The sequence below is a fragment of the Ictidomys tridecemlineatus genome, unplaced genomic scaffold (assembly GCF_052094955.1).
Source record: "Ictidomys tridecemlineatus isolate mIctTri1 unplaced genomic scaffold, mIctTri1.hap1 Scaffold_54, whole genome shotgun sequence".
Lineage (NCBI taxonomy): Eukaryota > Metazoa > Chordata > Mammalia > Rodentia > Sciuridae > Ictidomys > Ictidomys tridecemlineatus.
In genome coordinates, this window is record NW_027523576.1 from 825368 (window position 1) to 841647 (window position 16280).

General features: G+C 40.7%; 1 pseudogene across 1 annotated transcript in view; it reads right to left on the bottom strand.

Annotated features, from left to right (window-relative positions):
* LOC144373964 (phosphatidate cytidylyltransferase, mitochondrial-like) overlaps positions 1–16280 on the bottom strand; it is a 48622-nt pseudogene that overhangs the window by 20550 nt on the left and 11792 nt on the right. The window contains exons 4-5 of the transcript XR_013433511.1: positions 12332–12482; positions 321–465 (exon numbers count right to left, since the gene is read on the bottom strand). The product of XR_013433511.1 is annotated as a phosphatidate cytidylyltransferase, mitochondrial-like (transcript). The remainder of the gene's footprint in view (positions 1–320; positions 466–12331; positions 12483–16280) is intronic.

Sequence of the window (16280 nt, forward strand, 5' to 3'; positions counted from 1 at the left end):
ATTTAAAAAGCAGAAAACAAAAATACTTTAACTTGAAGCAAGCATGGCAAAATCCGTTAAAATGAGCAATGATTGTTCTGGCATTTCACATTATCTGTTCTTTTCTTGTTTTAAAAAGAATTCCTGCCACACAGTGGTGGATAACTACAATTCAGCAATTCAGAGGGCTGGGGCAGGAGCATCACAAGGTCAATGGTAACCCAGTACCAAAAATAATAATAATTCCTGTTCCTTAAAGTTGTCTTTTCAGTTCAATTCCCAGTACCTCATGTAGCTGTTGCCTTAGGAGCGATGGAAGTTATTTCCCACCTACGGTTTACCTCCAGACTGCCTTGCTGGGTTTATACACCACTTGGGGATTCTCCTGTAGAATGCTGCTGTACAGCTCGCGGAAATGGGCCATGTTGGGCAGTACAATGTTCAACACTTTTGTCTTATCCTCTCCAATCACCATCCGAAAGTTACCTAGTTAAAACAGACAGAAAAATAAACTCCCATTTAGAATCCCCATTTGCATGTAGAACTGTAGCCCCCACACAGGGGGGATGCTTCGGCCTGGCAGGATCTCTCACTCAGACACTTTGCTTCCTTAAAACTGTGAACAACTTACCCAAGGAAGAGAGGTACTTATTTAGAGCTTCTCAAATCACAAAGCCCTATAGACTAGTGAAAACACAGTTACCTAAGTACACAAGGTAATCATCAGGGAGAAGCTAGTTTCTTTTCTTTTTTTTTCCTAATGCAGAAGATTCTGTACTTATAATCCTTTATCTTAAAAGCAATGCTCTGCCTGTGGCCATTCATGGAGACAGGAGCTATGTATTAGCACTGTGTATTTGTCCTTGTCATTGCTCACTCATTGTGGATCTGTTTGCATTGGGGCTTCTGGGGAACTTTATGAATGTAATTAACCTTATTGCATTTGATGAGGGCAAGAGCAGTGAGTCTTAAAAATCCCAATAAGAAGAGGTTTATATTTAAGATGAAATTAAAGGCAGATATAATCTGAAAAGTTGCAAATGGTGAGAAATGAGGGTTATGTTTGCCTGTGACATGAAATGAGCTGAAACATCAATAACAAGCACAAAGAGCAACTTTTGAAACAAAATGCAAAGTGCCTGCCTCTGCTACTGACAATCATCAGTGAGACTCGGAGGAAAACAGAATGTTTGAGTGAATACCCAGTGGGCGAAGTGAATTCAAAAGAGGCTGGTAGGAGTTGGGGTGCAGCTCAGCGGTAGTGTGTGCTTAGCAATTGTGAGGCCCTGGGGTTCAATTCCCAGAACAAAAGAGAGAGAGAGAGAGAGAGAAAGAAAAAAAAAAGGAAACTGGACTCTCCCAGGTTAAGCACAGTGAGAAAAAATATGGCTGAAACCTTTCTTGGACAGAGAGCTAAGTGCCAGGGAGGTGGCAAGTAAGGGCAGATGCCCCAGCTTCTGAGAAGCCCCTGGGACTAGGAGGATGGTATAATTTGTTATCCAAACTAGGTCATTTTAGAGGATGAAGAGAGCACTACAGACAATTACACCAGAACAAGTATTAACTGTCAAACCAGGGCACACTGGTTATCCTTGCCAATTTACTGTCTCTAGATGGGAGAAGAATTCAGAGACCTCTGCCTGCCACATGGATTTTTCTAGAGCCAACTGGTGTCTTATTTAAGGAAAAATAAAAATATAAAGAGGTCTGCCAATGGTCTGAATAGGATTTGTCCCCTCTGAAACTCATGTTGGAGTTTAATGTCTTTGGGGAGGTATTAAAAGGGAAGAAACTTGACTCTGGGGCTTAGAGGTGGGGCCTTTTAGAGATTAATGAGGATTAGATAGGTTGGTCAGGGTGGAGGCCCCGTGACTGAACACCGGCAGCCTCCCAGAAGACAGACATATGTAAGTTCCCTATCACTATGTGATGCCCTGCACCATGTGGGACTCTGCCAGCAGGGTCATCACCAGATGTGGTCTCTTGGCCTTGAACCAGAAGCATGACCTCAAATAAATCTCTCTTCTTTATAATTTATCCAGAGAGGCTGCATTTCAGTAAGAAATAAAATACGCTGGTTTTTTAAGTTTCAAAGGTCCAACTTACACAATAATTTGGTAGAATGCAGCTGGGGATATAGGTTTCAGAAAACCAGAATTCTAAACACCCTGAGGAACTTGACCTTGGCATAGGCATTGACTCTTCAGGTGAAGGTGCAGAAGAGATCCCACCATAAGACACTGCCCAACTTTGAATGAATTTGTTATTTTGTTCCAATTTGACTGACTGATTGATTATAGTGAGGGATAAAAAACAGGGCCTCACTTCTGCTAGGCAAGTGCTGTATACCTGCTGCTACCCTATTTTAAAGGGACAGAGAGTACATAGTTAAAACCAAGGATCACTGCTAATGAGGGTGTTGAGAAACTGGTCCTTTTACATACTGCTGTTGACATCAGAAACTGCCAAAATCCTTGGAGGGCAATGAATCAAGAAACCCCAAGGCTGGTGAGCAAGCCTAGAGAAATAAGAGGTAATGTTTACTAAACATCTGGTACACATCAGGCACTGCTCCCCGGGCTGTTGTGCTTCCCCATTTCACCCATGTAGCTCTCCTCTCTGACAGACCATTCCTTCTCCAGTTAGTAGACAAGGCAACCACCACAGAGATTAAGTACTTGCCTAAGACTTCCCAGGAAGTATGAACATATCAACAATCGGCTGAGGCTGGGCGCAGGGGCACACACCTGTAGTCCCAGTGGCTTGGGAGGCTGAGGCAGGTGTTCAAAGCCAGCCTCAGCAATCATGAGGTGCTAAGCAACTCAGTGAGACCCTGTCTCTAAATAAAATTCAAAATAGGGCTGGGGATGTGGCTCAGTGGTCAAGTGACCCTGAATTAAATCCCTGGTAGCCCCTCCCCCTGAAATAAATGGGCTGAGGACATAGCTCAGGGTTAGAGTGCTTGTCTGACATGGGTAAGACCCTGGGTTTGCTCTCCAGCACCACAAGAACAACAGAAACCCTGTTCGTTGAAGTGTTATTTGCACTGGAAGCAAGCCAAATGCACAATAGGGTAAATGGATAAGCTATGATGGTAAATCCATATCCTATCACGGAGCAACAGTGTACCACCATTAAAAATTACAGCCATCATATATAGCAACATGGAAAATGGTCGTATAATAATGTGGGTTGTATATAATGAGGGTTCAGAAGTACAACAAAAAAAAAACTGCAAAAAAGAAAAACCATGAACAACTAGACAAAGGGATCTTATAAAGATGGGGGGTTACAGGGAAGCTCAGTGGCAGGGGGCCTGCCTCGCACGCACAGATGTGGGTCCATCCTCAGCACCATGCACACAAAAGAAGTTATTTTTGCTCTAATAAAATATACACTTATTCTGGGTTCTGGATATATGTTCTGTGCTACCTCTTAGCCTTAGCAAAGCTTCATAAAGTTGAAATGATTCCAGTTTTACAGATGAGGAGATTAAGGTTCAGAGATAAGGTGCCCAAGGTCCAAGTGTCTCTCAGTATCAGAGTAGTTAACATTTTAGGCAACCATTTCCTCTGCCATTTTTCCTCACTTCTATAATGCTGATGTATTACTTCTAACATTTAAAAATAAATTCACAAGACATACAGGTGTGATGACAAATGTGAATGGAGATGTGGCTGGGTTAACTTCCAAATGTGCAAACCCTGATGCTTTTATTGAAAACTCCTATTAATCTTTGAAGGGATGAAATGTCATCAAACTCTAAATTTCACAGGGCTGCCCCTGAAATGAAAGATTACTTTGCACCACTGCTGAGTCCTAAATATCCATGTTAATCCTTTTCTTTCTATACTTTCCACACACACAAAGTTCTTAGAGTTTAGATAGTAGATGGATAAGCTATGATGGTAAATCCATATCCTATCATGGAGGAACAGTGTAACACCATTAAAAATTATAACCATCATATAAAACAACATGTACTCAATTGATTAAAATGTAAAAGCAAATGAATTCCAAACCTCTCCCTAAAGAACAACTGCATGCCATGACTATAGGACCTAGAGAACACCCTGGACTCTGAGAACAAGGACTAGGCTCATTCAGTTCTGCAACCCTGGCCCCTCCTACACTGCCTGACACAGAGAAGGCACATGGATAAATGTCTGCTGAATTGAATTTCTCCAACTGCCGCACAGCAGAACCCCGAGCCCAGCCACAGGGGATGGTAGGTAAACGGGCTGATTACTTGTTTCTTCAGAACAAAGTGAATAAAATCATGGGCACAGTGTGAACCAGCATCTGATCATAAGAATCAATTTTCTTATCTTTAGAGATCTGTTTGCAACAGATTGAGAAAAACTGATTCTTAGCTTTTATTTTATCTTTATTGCTGGTTTTAACTCTTGAATGTTCTACCCAGAGAATTGCCAGAATAATTCAATAAGGCAAACAAAAGAATAATCTCTCTTTGGATTTGATGCTCAGAGATTTGTAAACCATCTATATCTCTGTGATCCAGGCATGCAACCAGCAGCCAGGGGCATAATTTTGAACTTGAGGGTGGGAGAGGGGTGCACAGCACCAGGGAAAGATTCTTCCAAGGTTGGCAATGTCCCAGGGTGATTTGAGTCAAGTTATTTAGCTTTTCTGAGTCAATTTCCTTCTCTGTCAAATGGCTTTACAATCCTACTAATTCCACTACCTCACAGTTGCTTTCAGATTTACAGAGCTAATGTATTAGAGAATATTTTGTTAAGTAGTAAAGCAGATACTGCTGATAGTAAGATTTGTACATAGGATGGGCAAACTGGCACCGTGATGCACACCTGTAATCCCAGCAATTTAGGAGGCTGAGATAGGAGGACTCCAAGTTTGGGGCCAACTTGGGTAACTATGTGAGACACCATCCCCAAATAAAAAACGAAAAGGGCTGGAGATGTAGCTAGCTCAGTGGTAAAGAGCCTCTGGGTCTGGGGTTTAATCCCTGGTACCAAAACCAAAAAAGAAACACAGGATAGGCAAAGGATAGAAGAGAGAGGAAGCCCTGCATCTAAGATAACAATTATTGGTTAACTTTTCCTTTTTAAAAATTAGTCACAATATTGCTGTTTTAAAAATTAGTCACAATATTGCTGTTATTTCAGTTCACTGAACATCTGGGTGGCTACTAAGCCCCAAGAGCTGTGTTAGACACTGGAGATAACAATGATCTAGGCCCTACCTCAGGCAGCAAATGACACAATTTGTTCAGTGCAGGATTTTATGTGGTAGTTCAAGGACTGTAGCCCAAACTAGATAGTTTCTTTTTGAAGTTCTAAGGACTGAACCCACGGCCTTAAACATGATAGACAAGCATTCTACCATGGAACTAAATCCTCAGCTCTTTTAATTTTTTATTTTGAGGCAGGGTATCATTAAGTTACTGAGAATTTGCGATCCTCCTGCCTCGACCTGCCTAGTCTATGAGATTACAGGTGTGCACCACTGCGTGCGCCTGGTGTGTCTGTCCTGATACCACAGTTATCTTGTTCTGAAGTGGTGTCTATGTGGCTTTGACAGGCACTTCCCTAATACAAATAACGTTGAGCATCTTTTCATGTGCTTATTGTCTATTTATATATTCTGTTTGACAAAATCCTCGCCTGTTTTTAACTTGGGTTATTTTTATTGTAATTGTTAGAATTCTTTATATAGGGGCTGGGGATGTGGCTCAAGCGGAAGCGCACTCGCCTGGCATGTGCGGGGCACTGGGTTCGATCCTCAGCACCACATAAAAATAAAGTGTCCATCAAACACTAAAAAAGCAAATATTAAAAAAAAGAATTCTTTATATATTTTGATAATAGTTCCTTGTCAGATATATATTTATAAAAATTTTTTCCTACTTTGTTAGTTGCTTTTTACTTTCCTGATGATATTACTTGCAGCACAAGTTTTTAATTTTTATGTGGTCTTATTTTTTTTCTGTTATTGTTTCTGCTTTTGGTATACATTTTGGAATATATCTGAGAAATCATCTTTCTAATCTAAAGTCACTCTTTTAAGAGTTTTATCTCTTACATTTAACTGTTCTATCTATGATTCATTTTGAGTAATTTTGTGTGTGGTATGAGTTAGGGATCTAACTTCATTCTTTTGAAATAGGACAAAATAAGTACTTTGTATTTTAAAAAATGAGTAAAGCAAGCCATGACACATTCTTTTAAACCCAGGTACTTGGGAGCCTGAGGCAGGAGGATGCCAAGTTTGAGTCCAGCCTGGGCAACTTAGTGAGACCCTGTCTCAAAATAAAAAAAGAAAGCAAGGGCTGGGAATATAAACTCAGTGGTAGAACACCTGGTAATTTAATCCCCAGTACTGCTAATAAACCAAAAAATAAAAGAAACCTAAGGCAGTTTTTCTAAGAGCCAGCCTAATGCATTACTCAAAAGGCATTCTCAAAAATATCTCCATAGCTGCAGGAAAGACACTGTACTGCACCAACTCACACACAGAAGAGGGTGAGGTAAGAATAAACTACTGAAGTACTGTTATATAAATCTGAATTATTTTTCTTTTTTCTACTTTAGAGAGGTATAAATCCCCAGCACCAACCTCCTCCAAATCCTGGAAACACAAACAAAGACAAAAATTCCTTTCCTCCCAAAGACAAATTAAACCAACCAATAAATAAAATGTATGTGTGTCAGACAGTGGAAAATGTTGTAGAGGAAAAAAGTGGGGGGCATGGAAAAACAACAGGCAATATTGGGGTAGCAGGGAAGACCTCAGATAATCCAGGATGGAAGCCTGTGGGAGCCCTGGGAGCCAGCAGGACCATGAGGAGAACTGTCCCAGCTGTGACCCAGCGCGTACCCTTCACGGAACAGTGGGGGGTGAGAGCAAGGGTTCTGGGATTAGACTCTCTGAATTCAAATCACAGACTGGCACTTACACGAGCTACAGCACCCTCAAACATAAAATGGGAGCCATATAGGAATGAGCTTTCCCGTTGGAGGGAATGAATGAGTTGATACGTGTAAAGCACTAAGAGAATCCCGACACAGGAGTCACCAGGGAGTCAGACGTTACTCATGATCTGTGTCCTTTGGAAATGCTACCTTTTCAGAAATAATCAAGTATACACTTGTCACAGAGGTTCCAGCTGTGGCCTCAACCAAAGGTTAAGTCGGTCAAGGAGACAGCAGGCCTCCCAATCCTGATGTGGCCTCCTGAATCCTCTGAGTCCCCCTGCCCCCATGACCAGAGCACCCAGTGGCACTACTGGCAAAGTTCTGGAAAGTATTACATCACAGAATAAATCTGTTCACTCCAGAGAAAAACATGTCTCCCTACTGGCTTTCACCAGAATCCAGGCATGAGGAAGTTTACTCCTGCTTTAGAGCGCGGGCGCACACACTGATTTTCCTCCCCCAAGAATCGACTGGCAACTCCCTCACTGCTTTGCTTGTTCCTAGAAGTCAGCTTGCCTGTGTTCAGGCAATCTGGCATGGACAGCAGTCCATTCATTCTCTCCCTGGACAGTGCTAGGAGGTGTTTTTTCACTCCTTAAGGACCTTAAATGGACAGATGAACTAGGGCTGACAAGTTCCCATCCACCTAAATTTTCTAATTTGAACATTTTTTGTCAACATGTAACACGTTTTCTAATTCTGGCTGGGCTGGTGATATAGCACAGTGGTCAAGTTCTTGCCTAGCAAGTATGAGGCCAGGGTTTAATCTCCAGCACCATTCAATCAATCAATCAGTGGGTACGGTACACACACACCTGAAATTCTAGCTACTAAGGGAGGCTGAAGCAGAAGGATCACAAGTTCAAGGCCAGCCTCAGGAGCTTAGTGAGACCCTGGTCTCAAAATAAAAAAAATAAAAAGAACTGGGGATATAGCTCAGTGGTTAAGAGCCTCTGGATTCAAACCCAAATACCACAGTAAATAAACAAAACAGTAACAACCATTTTCTGAGTACTATCAATGAGATAAGATGCTAGGACTTTTATATATATTATCTCACTAAAAACTTCTTTATGAGATACTTATTTCTACCTTATAAATAAGAAAATGGGGGGCTTGGAAAGAGTCAAGCAACTTCAGAAAGCTGGTGGTAGGTCCACCATGTACTAGATGAGGTACGACGGTCAGGTAACCTCTCTGAGCATCAGTTTTCTCATCTGTAAGATGGGACAATAACACAGCAACCAAATCAAAAGGCTCTCATGAGGATTATTAAACTAGTTATCACATCCCAAATATCGAGGGTAGCTCCTGGCATACAATAGTGAGTGTGGCTTTCTCCAGCCATAGACTTAAGGTCATGGACCCTTCCCCTAGACGTACCCTCGTCTTCTTGACATATGCTGTTTTTTCAGTTCACCACTGACTCACCGTGCCTGCACATGTTTACTAGTGTGAAGTTCCTTAGAGCAGAAGTTCTATCTTCAGCTCTTTGGGTATGAGTCGCTGACTCATTTGATAAATGTTAAGCCAGGATCGTTACCTAAAATTAGTCATTTTTATAGTTTGCACTTACTTAAGAAAGCTCCAGGTGACTATTTCAAAGTCATTTGGTATTCTTTTCCTGTTTACTGAAGTGCTGACTTCTAAGAATAAGTGAAAGCTTTCTCGTCCCTAATTTTGCAGGCCTTCTTCCTCCACCTACTCCTTTCTCACCCATCATTTACAATAATGCTGCCATAAATAGGGGCCCCAGAGCAGTCAAAGTGACCTTTAAGTACTAAATAAAATGTACAGGTTATTATTATTCATAGTAATACCGACAGATCTTGACTCTGCCAGTAACTACTAGCAGGAACTTGTCCAATTATCGCAGAGAGGCACTATTTTCTCTATCCCTTCCTCTTCTCTTCTCCTGGAAGGAGAAATGTTGAACTTCACAGGCAAGGGACCCCATATAATCTCTCAACTGGGAAAAGATAGAAAATGTCAAAGTTGTAAATCAAAGAGAGGCTGGGTGGGTACTTTAAATACTGGAATATTCTGAGGTCCTGGGAGATTTGGATTTAACAAACGGTCAGAATTCTTTCAATTCAAGGATACTAGGTTCTCAGAAGCCTAGGAAAGACAGGAGGAAAATTGGCCTTTTGACACAATGCCTGAAGCAAGTCTCAAAGCTGTGAAAATGACCTACTCACGGGACCTACATCCTTTTCTACCCTTACCAGTCTAGTTCTAGCAAAACTCAGCTACAGATTTATAGCAACTTGAATGACACTTAAGAAAATCAAAGACTGGGGACATTGCTCAGTGGCTGAGCATGTGTTCAGCAAGCATGAAGTTTGGATTCAATTCCCAGGACTAAAAGAGTCAACAGACAGGTAAAAGTAGTTCCATTACTCTCTAGTCAATATTCAGAACTTATTAAAGAGAGCTTCCAGCCAGAATCCACCTTGAACTATGCAGATGTTATTACATGGGAGAAAAAAATAAGAGAGGTAACACTGTGGGCCCCAGAGAGCAGTCTCATCTTCTCTCAAAGTCTACCCATCACAAGAGGCTTCTTCTCTTTTTGAGGTGCTGGGGATTGAGCCAGGGCCTTGTGCATGCAAGACAAGCACTCTACCCACTGAGCTCTATCTCCAGCACCACAAAAGGCTTCTGTGATGCTTTTTTCCACGTGGGAGTTTAGGGAGGGAACAACTCCAAAAATGGACTCTCTTTTCCCACTCACTGCATGCACGTGGACCCATTTATTCTGATAAGTAGTCACGCTATTCTTTGCCTCTTTTTTTGTCTTTTTGTTTTTTTTGTAGATGAACAGCACACCTTTATTTTGTTTGTTTATATGTGGTGCTAAGGAGTGAACCCAGTGCCGCACATGCTAGGCAAGCGCTCTACCACTGAGCCCCGGCCTCAGGCCTACTCTTTGTCTCTTGATGAAGGGCATGGATGCTGCCAGGTGAAGCTGGAAGCAAAAAAAGGTCAAGGTTACTTCACTTCTGTTCTTTCCAGTGTTGCAAATACAGCTGTGCTGTGCTAGATGCATTTTAAGAAGAAGAAAGAAGAATAAGACCTCTGAAGGCTCTTACAGCATTAAATTTCCATGAAATATTATCTGTGTTGAGATTTGGAGAATAAATAAGCTGTTTTGAGGACCGAGTCCTCTGACTTACACTTAAGAAACTGGGAAAGACATAATTGATTTAAGACAGTGGTTTTTAAACTTTTTAAGTAGCAGATAATTTTTCTTGTCAATGAAAGAAAAAAAAATCTTTTTTGTTTAATGGTGCTGGGGATGGAACCCAGGGCCTTGTGTATGCTGGGCAAGGCCTCTGCCACTGAGCTACATCCTCAGTTTGTAACTGAGATCTTACACGGGACCTCACTGTATGAAACAGGCAAATGTGATGCTCCTCTGGCTGCAGCTTGGGTGAGGAACCAGGGGCCCCAACCTTTCAGCTCTCCCCTCACCCTTTATAGGACCTGTTCCCATCTCTGAGGAACACAACTGGCGGAAAGGGAAAGAAATCAACATTTAGACAAATTAACAAACAAATATATTAAATGAATGGGGAAGAAGGGAAAGCTTTTCCTTCCTGTGGAGTAAAAGGATTTGGAAAATCACTACTTTGGACCAATGCAGTAAAGACTGGTTTGAGCAAAACTCTTCCATGGGCGCTTAATTCAGGAGGGAAAGTTTGGTAAGAAGCAGGAAATTTCTGTGACCTTCATACAAACAGACTGCATATAAGGGAGGAAACACTGGTTACAAAGAGGCAAATGTTGCTGGTCTGTAGACTTCAGAAATGTGAATGTCATGTAAGAAAAGGGAAAGTGAGGTTAGCATGCATGAGGCCTGAGGCTCAGTCCCCACCACCAGACGATACAATAAAAACTAAGAGAGGTACAACTAAATTCAGTATATGATTTTTGACTAGGTCATGTACTTTAGAAAAAACATGTTATAATGGACATTATTGGAATGCCTGATATTTGGAATATGGATTATCAGTTTGATCAAAATTATCATCATCACCATCATCATCATGGGGACTAAACTCAAGGGTGCTTTACCACTAAGCTACATTCCCAGCCCTTTTTATTTTATTTTGAGATAGGGTGCCACTAAATTGCTGAGACTTGCCTAGAACTTGAGATTCTCCTGCCTCAGCCTCTGAAATCACTGGGATTATAGATGTGGGCCACCTTGACCTGCTGCATCAGTATTAAATTTCCTGAATTTGGTAACTGTACTATGGTTATGGTCTAACTTGGACATGATATGTATGACCTCAAACACTTCAGGGAAAAACAACATCAACAACAACAACACAGTACATTTATATACAGAAAGAGCAATAGAAAGCAGGGTCCCGAGAGGAGCATCAGCATCACCCCAGAACCTTGTTAGAAATATAAGGTCTTAGGCCATTTCCCAAACCTACTAAATCAGCTGTCTGGGTTAAGGTCAATAATCTGTTTTTTAATTAATTTTTTATTTTGGCAGTACTAGGAATTGAATCTAGGGGTGTTTTACCACTGAGCTACACTCCCAACCCTTTTTATTTTTATTTTAAAATAGGGTCTAACTAAGTTGCTGAGGCTAGCCTCAAACTTGCAATCTCCTGCCCCAGTCTCCCAAATCACTGGAATTAAGGTATGCCCCACCACATTCTTTTTTTTTTTCCAATAATCTTTTTAGTTGTAGATGGACACAATACCTTTATTTTATTTATTCATTTTTACATGGTGCTGAGGATCAAAAGCAGTGCCTCACACATGTTAGGCAAATGCACTACCACTGAGCCACAACTCCAGCCCTCCAGTTGTTTCAAGAAGCCCTCAGAGGCATACTGACTTTGAAAACCACTGGTACAGAGAGAATGAGAAAACATATAGTAAAATGTTAAAATTGGTGGATCAGGAAAATGGGTTTATGGGAATTTTCTGTTATTATTCTCAAAACCTTTCTGTAGATTTGCAATCATTTCAAAATAAAAATAAGCAATAGCAACAACCAAAAATCACCCTTGGATAATATCTAGAGGGGGGCTGGGATTGTGGCTCAGTGGTAGAGCACTCATCTAGCACATGCGAGGCCCTGGGTTGGATCCTCAGCACCACATAAAAATAAATAAATAAAGGCATTGTGTCCAACTACTTCTAAAAAATAAATATTAAAATAAAATCTGGAGGGTTGTGGAGAGAAGACGGGAGACACTGGATGTAGGGAGGCAAATCAGAAAGCTACTGCAGTAAGTGACACAGGAAGTGATAGAATTTAGAAATAAGACCACTGCAGTCCCTGGGCAGGGTGAGGAGCAAGCTATTTGCATAGCGTTCAAATGACAAATCTCCTTCTTGAAAAAGGTTTGGACACACAGGACACTAACCAGTGTAGGAGAGTCCAGCAATCTCTATGAAGAGGTCTTCCTCAGAAAAGCTTTCGGGGAGCATGAGGAAAGCGGCAGTCACAGCGCTCTTCAGATTTTTATCAAGTGCTGACCTAAGGATGACGTTTTCATTCATTGCGATAATTTTCACCTGGAAAAGGCAAACATTCAGAAGAAAAATTTTAGAAGAGGAGTATTGCTCAAGCCACAGGTTGACACATATAGCTGGAACCATCCCAGATGCCGACCACTGAGGATCTTGGAATATTAGTTTGGTTGACATGAAATGATTACTATTCTAATAAGTAATCCCAGAATCTCCTCTTATGCCAAAATCAGAGAAATCTATCACATAGGAAGGGATCAGAATGCCAAAGAAAACAAAATTAATATTCTTTTTAAATGAGCAAACTCACCACAGGCTTTGAAAAAGAATAAACATCCTTTGGGAATATCAATATTTTTATTTTTTCATCTCAGTTTTTAAATTTTCTAGTGAGAGAAGGCATTTTCTTTACTCAGAACTCACCTCTCTTCTTGCCCACAAATAACCTAGGCAGTTTATGCTTTATGATTTTTAGATACACAGATTTGAAACTCGGTGAAGGAAAATGGAAAGAAAATTAGCTACAATTGAAAGATCGTGGGTTTTAAATATAGATCTGGGCTCAAATCCATGTACTTACAAACTGTGTGAGTTTGGGCAAATGACCTAACTTCCCAGAACTTAAGTCATCATCTATAAAATAGGGATAACAGATTTGTATCAAGGAATTGTCAAAGATTGAAAACAACAATAAATGTAAATGTTTGAGTTCGTGCTTTGCTCAATACAAAGCATTATTCTCCTAAATATATGTCAGAAGCAGTTGTCTTTGACTGTCTAAAATCCATGTCAGAAGCAGCTGTCTTTGACTGTCTCCAAATCCATTAAATACATTAGAGCTCCAGTCTGTTCTCAGAGTCTCGGTTTTTAAAAACAGTAAGGTAGGGCTGGGGATGTAGCTCAGTGGTACAGTGCTTGCTTTGCATGTGTAAGGCCCTGGGTTCCATCCCCAATTACTTACACACACACACAGACACATACACCACACACACACACAAAATGCACTCTAGTTAAGAGAATATGTTCAAGTCTCAGCTCCATCTCCTCCTAGCTGTGTTGATGGACATTGCTCCTTATCAATAAAATGGGGTTAACAGATCAAATGAGATACGGTACATAATACATTAGCTGAAGTGAGCTTCCTTTGGTGTGCTACTTGGTACACAGGCAATGAATTTCTCTAAGCCAGGGGTTTTCATCTTTGCTAGCATTAACATCATGGGAGAGTTTATTAAAACACATAATAATGGGTCCAAACCCCAAAGCTTCTGATTCAGTTGCCCTGCAGGAAGGTTGAAAATGTATATTTCTAACAAGGTCCTAGAAAATGTTGAGGCTGTTTTGGGTTCAGGGACACCTTTCCCCCTGCCTTTTAAAAATTTTTTTTGGTGATTGAACTCTTGGGTGCCTAATCAATAAGCCACCTCCCCAGTCCCTTTTATTTTGAGACAGGATCTCACTAAGTTGCTGATGCTGGCCTCGAACTTGTGATCCTCCTGCCTCAGCCTCCTGAATTACTGGGATCACAGGCATGCACTAAAGTGCCCAGCCAGAGACCAAATTTTGAGAATACTTTTAGCTATTCTGCTTAGAAGGAGAATTACCAAATTGCTCTTCAGAATGGTTATATCAATTTATATTCCCACCATAATCTTTTTAAAACATCTGCTACTGACTGATTTTCTATACAAAGAAAAGAGTCTAGAAGACCTTAATAAGGACTCATAGATATCTGAAATGTATCAACTGTCTCTAAACAACTTGGTGTTGTTGATAAATTTTCCTCCTTTAATAGAAAACAGGGCATATAAAATTGTTTTTTGCCAAATAATAATGCATTAAGATGGCATACAAAAGGCACACTCTAAGAAACTCCAAAATAAAGTTCTACTGGAAAGAGGAGAATGATGTTAGTTTTTTGTTGTTTAAAAAAAAAAAAAGTGGTAGCACCATAAGACATAACTATAAATCAAGCTTAACAACCTAAATTCTAACTTTTGCCTTGTGTTATCCACCTTTTTTCTAAGGGAATATTTCCAACATCTATACCTCATATATGATAGGTAAGCCACTTGGTTCAATATCACCTCCTCCACCCTTATAATTATGAGAACTTAATAGACCTTAATTAAGCCTTTTGGCTTGGGTGAGTTTAGTATCTTTGCCATCATCTGCAGAGTATAACACCAAGGAACAGCCCAGGAACAAGACTCGCCTAAGGTTGCACAATGAACCAATGGCAAAACCAGGGCCACACCCTTGCACTATGCAATTCAAGTTCTAAATATTTTGAGTTATCATCATGCATTCAGTTAGGGATGTATTCTGCTTGACTTATTTTGACAGAAGTTTAATAAAACAATTTTTTTTCAATGTGGAAATTGAACTGGGGGCTATAAATATGCTAGGCAAGTACTCAACCACTGAGTTGCATCTCCAGCTCCTGAAATTTTTAAAATCCTACAACACCTTAGAAGTAAAATTTGTATTCCATATGGAATCAGTGATCTAGGAAGGCAACTTACTCAACTTACTGGTGGAAAAACTGAGGGCTAGAGAAGTCAAATACCTTTCTCTAAGAAGTGACACAATGGACCAAGCGAGGTCCAGTCCCCTGATGTGTCCCCTGTGATACCATTCTGCTTCCATATTCCTACCCTTCAGTCTTCATCCTAATTCACCAGTCCTTATCATAATTATTCCCTCTCTCTCTCTCTCTCTCTCTCTCTCTCTGGCTATTACAGAAACCCAGTGAAATCAGAGGCTATTTTAAGGCGCTAAATACTCAAAGAGGCAAACAAAAGAATAAGTTTGGAAGATTTTCTCCTAGTTAACAGAATAACCAATTGTTCTCCAAGAAATCTGTTCTACTTAGGTTGGAAGAAAGCAGTCCAGTACTTAAGGTGAAGAGAGTGCAAATAAAAGCATCCTTACTCAAAGGGAAAACGTGAATTCTGAAGGCTCTGCTACTGTGCTGATCTGGTTCTTCAACGAAAGGTGAACTAGGAACTTGTCTCGGCAGCACTGTAATTTGTTGTTCAGAGTGAAAAGCCAGTGAATGCTTGGGGCACTGCCAGAGAGGCCTGGGAAAAGAAGAAAGTCCTCAGAGTTGTGAATAGCTGTTTGTACCTTACTGGGAATGCCCCGACCTGAACTGCATAGATAACATTAGCTCTAATGCCAGGGTGCAGATCCTGACTGCAGAGAGGAAGGGACAAAGCTCGGAGGGACTTTAAAAGGAGAGATTTGTGAGTACCTTTCAAGACAGAGAAAAAAAGAAAGCCACCCTCCATCTCTATAACAGTCACTGGGAAAGACTACTTGAATTGTGAAGAGTGAAGTTTCAGTTACAAAGAAGGCAACCCTACCTAGTGCTGAACTACTCAACCGTTGGCCAGAACTTTTTGATTCCAAATGGTCAGGAGGGGTGACTCTTCTAAATAGTCACTGCTTGAAAATGAAGAAGGGCGGAACACAAGAATGGGATCAAACCTTATCTATCTACTGGACTGGGGGATCTTCAAGGACAAATAATGTGGGGGGTCTTTTTTTTTTTTTTGGCATGCACAAAGAAGAACCTTAGTTGTCTTTTGAATAACTAAATGAATGGCTCAATCTTTGCATTTCAAAGGCTAGAAAACCAAAGGCTGGTTCACAGCAGGGAAGAGCCAAAACTAGTAAACCAGGTTTTCCAATTCCCAGTTCAGGGATCTTTTATACCAGGGGGATTTTTCCCATTTGAAATACATAAATAAATACAACTCTAATATGGTGATAGTTACAGGACTGTAAATATACTAAAAACCACTGAACTTTACACTTTAAATGGTTGAATTATGGTAT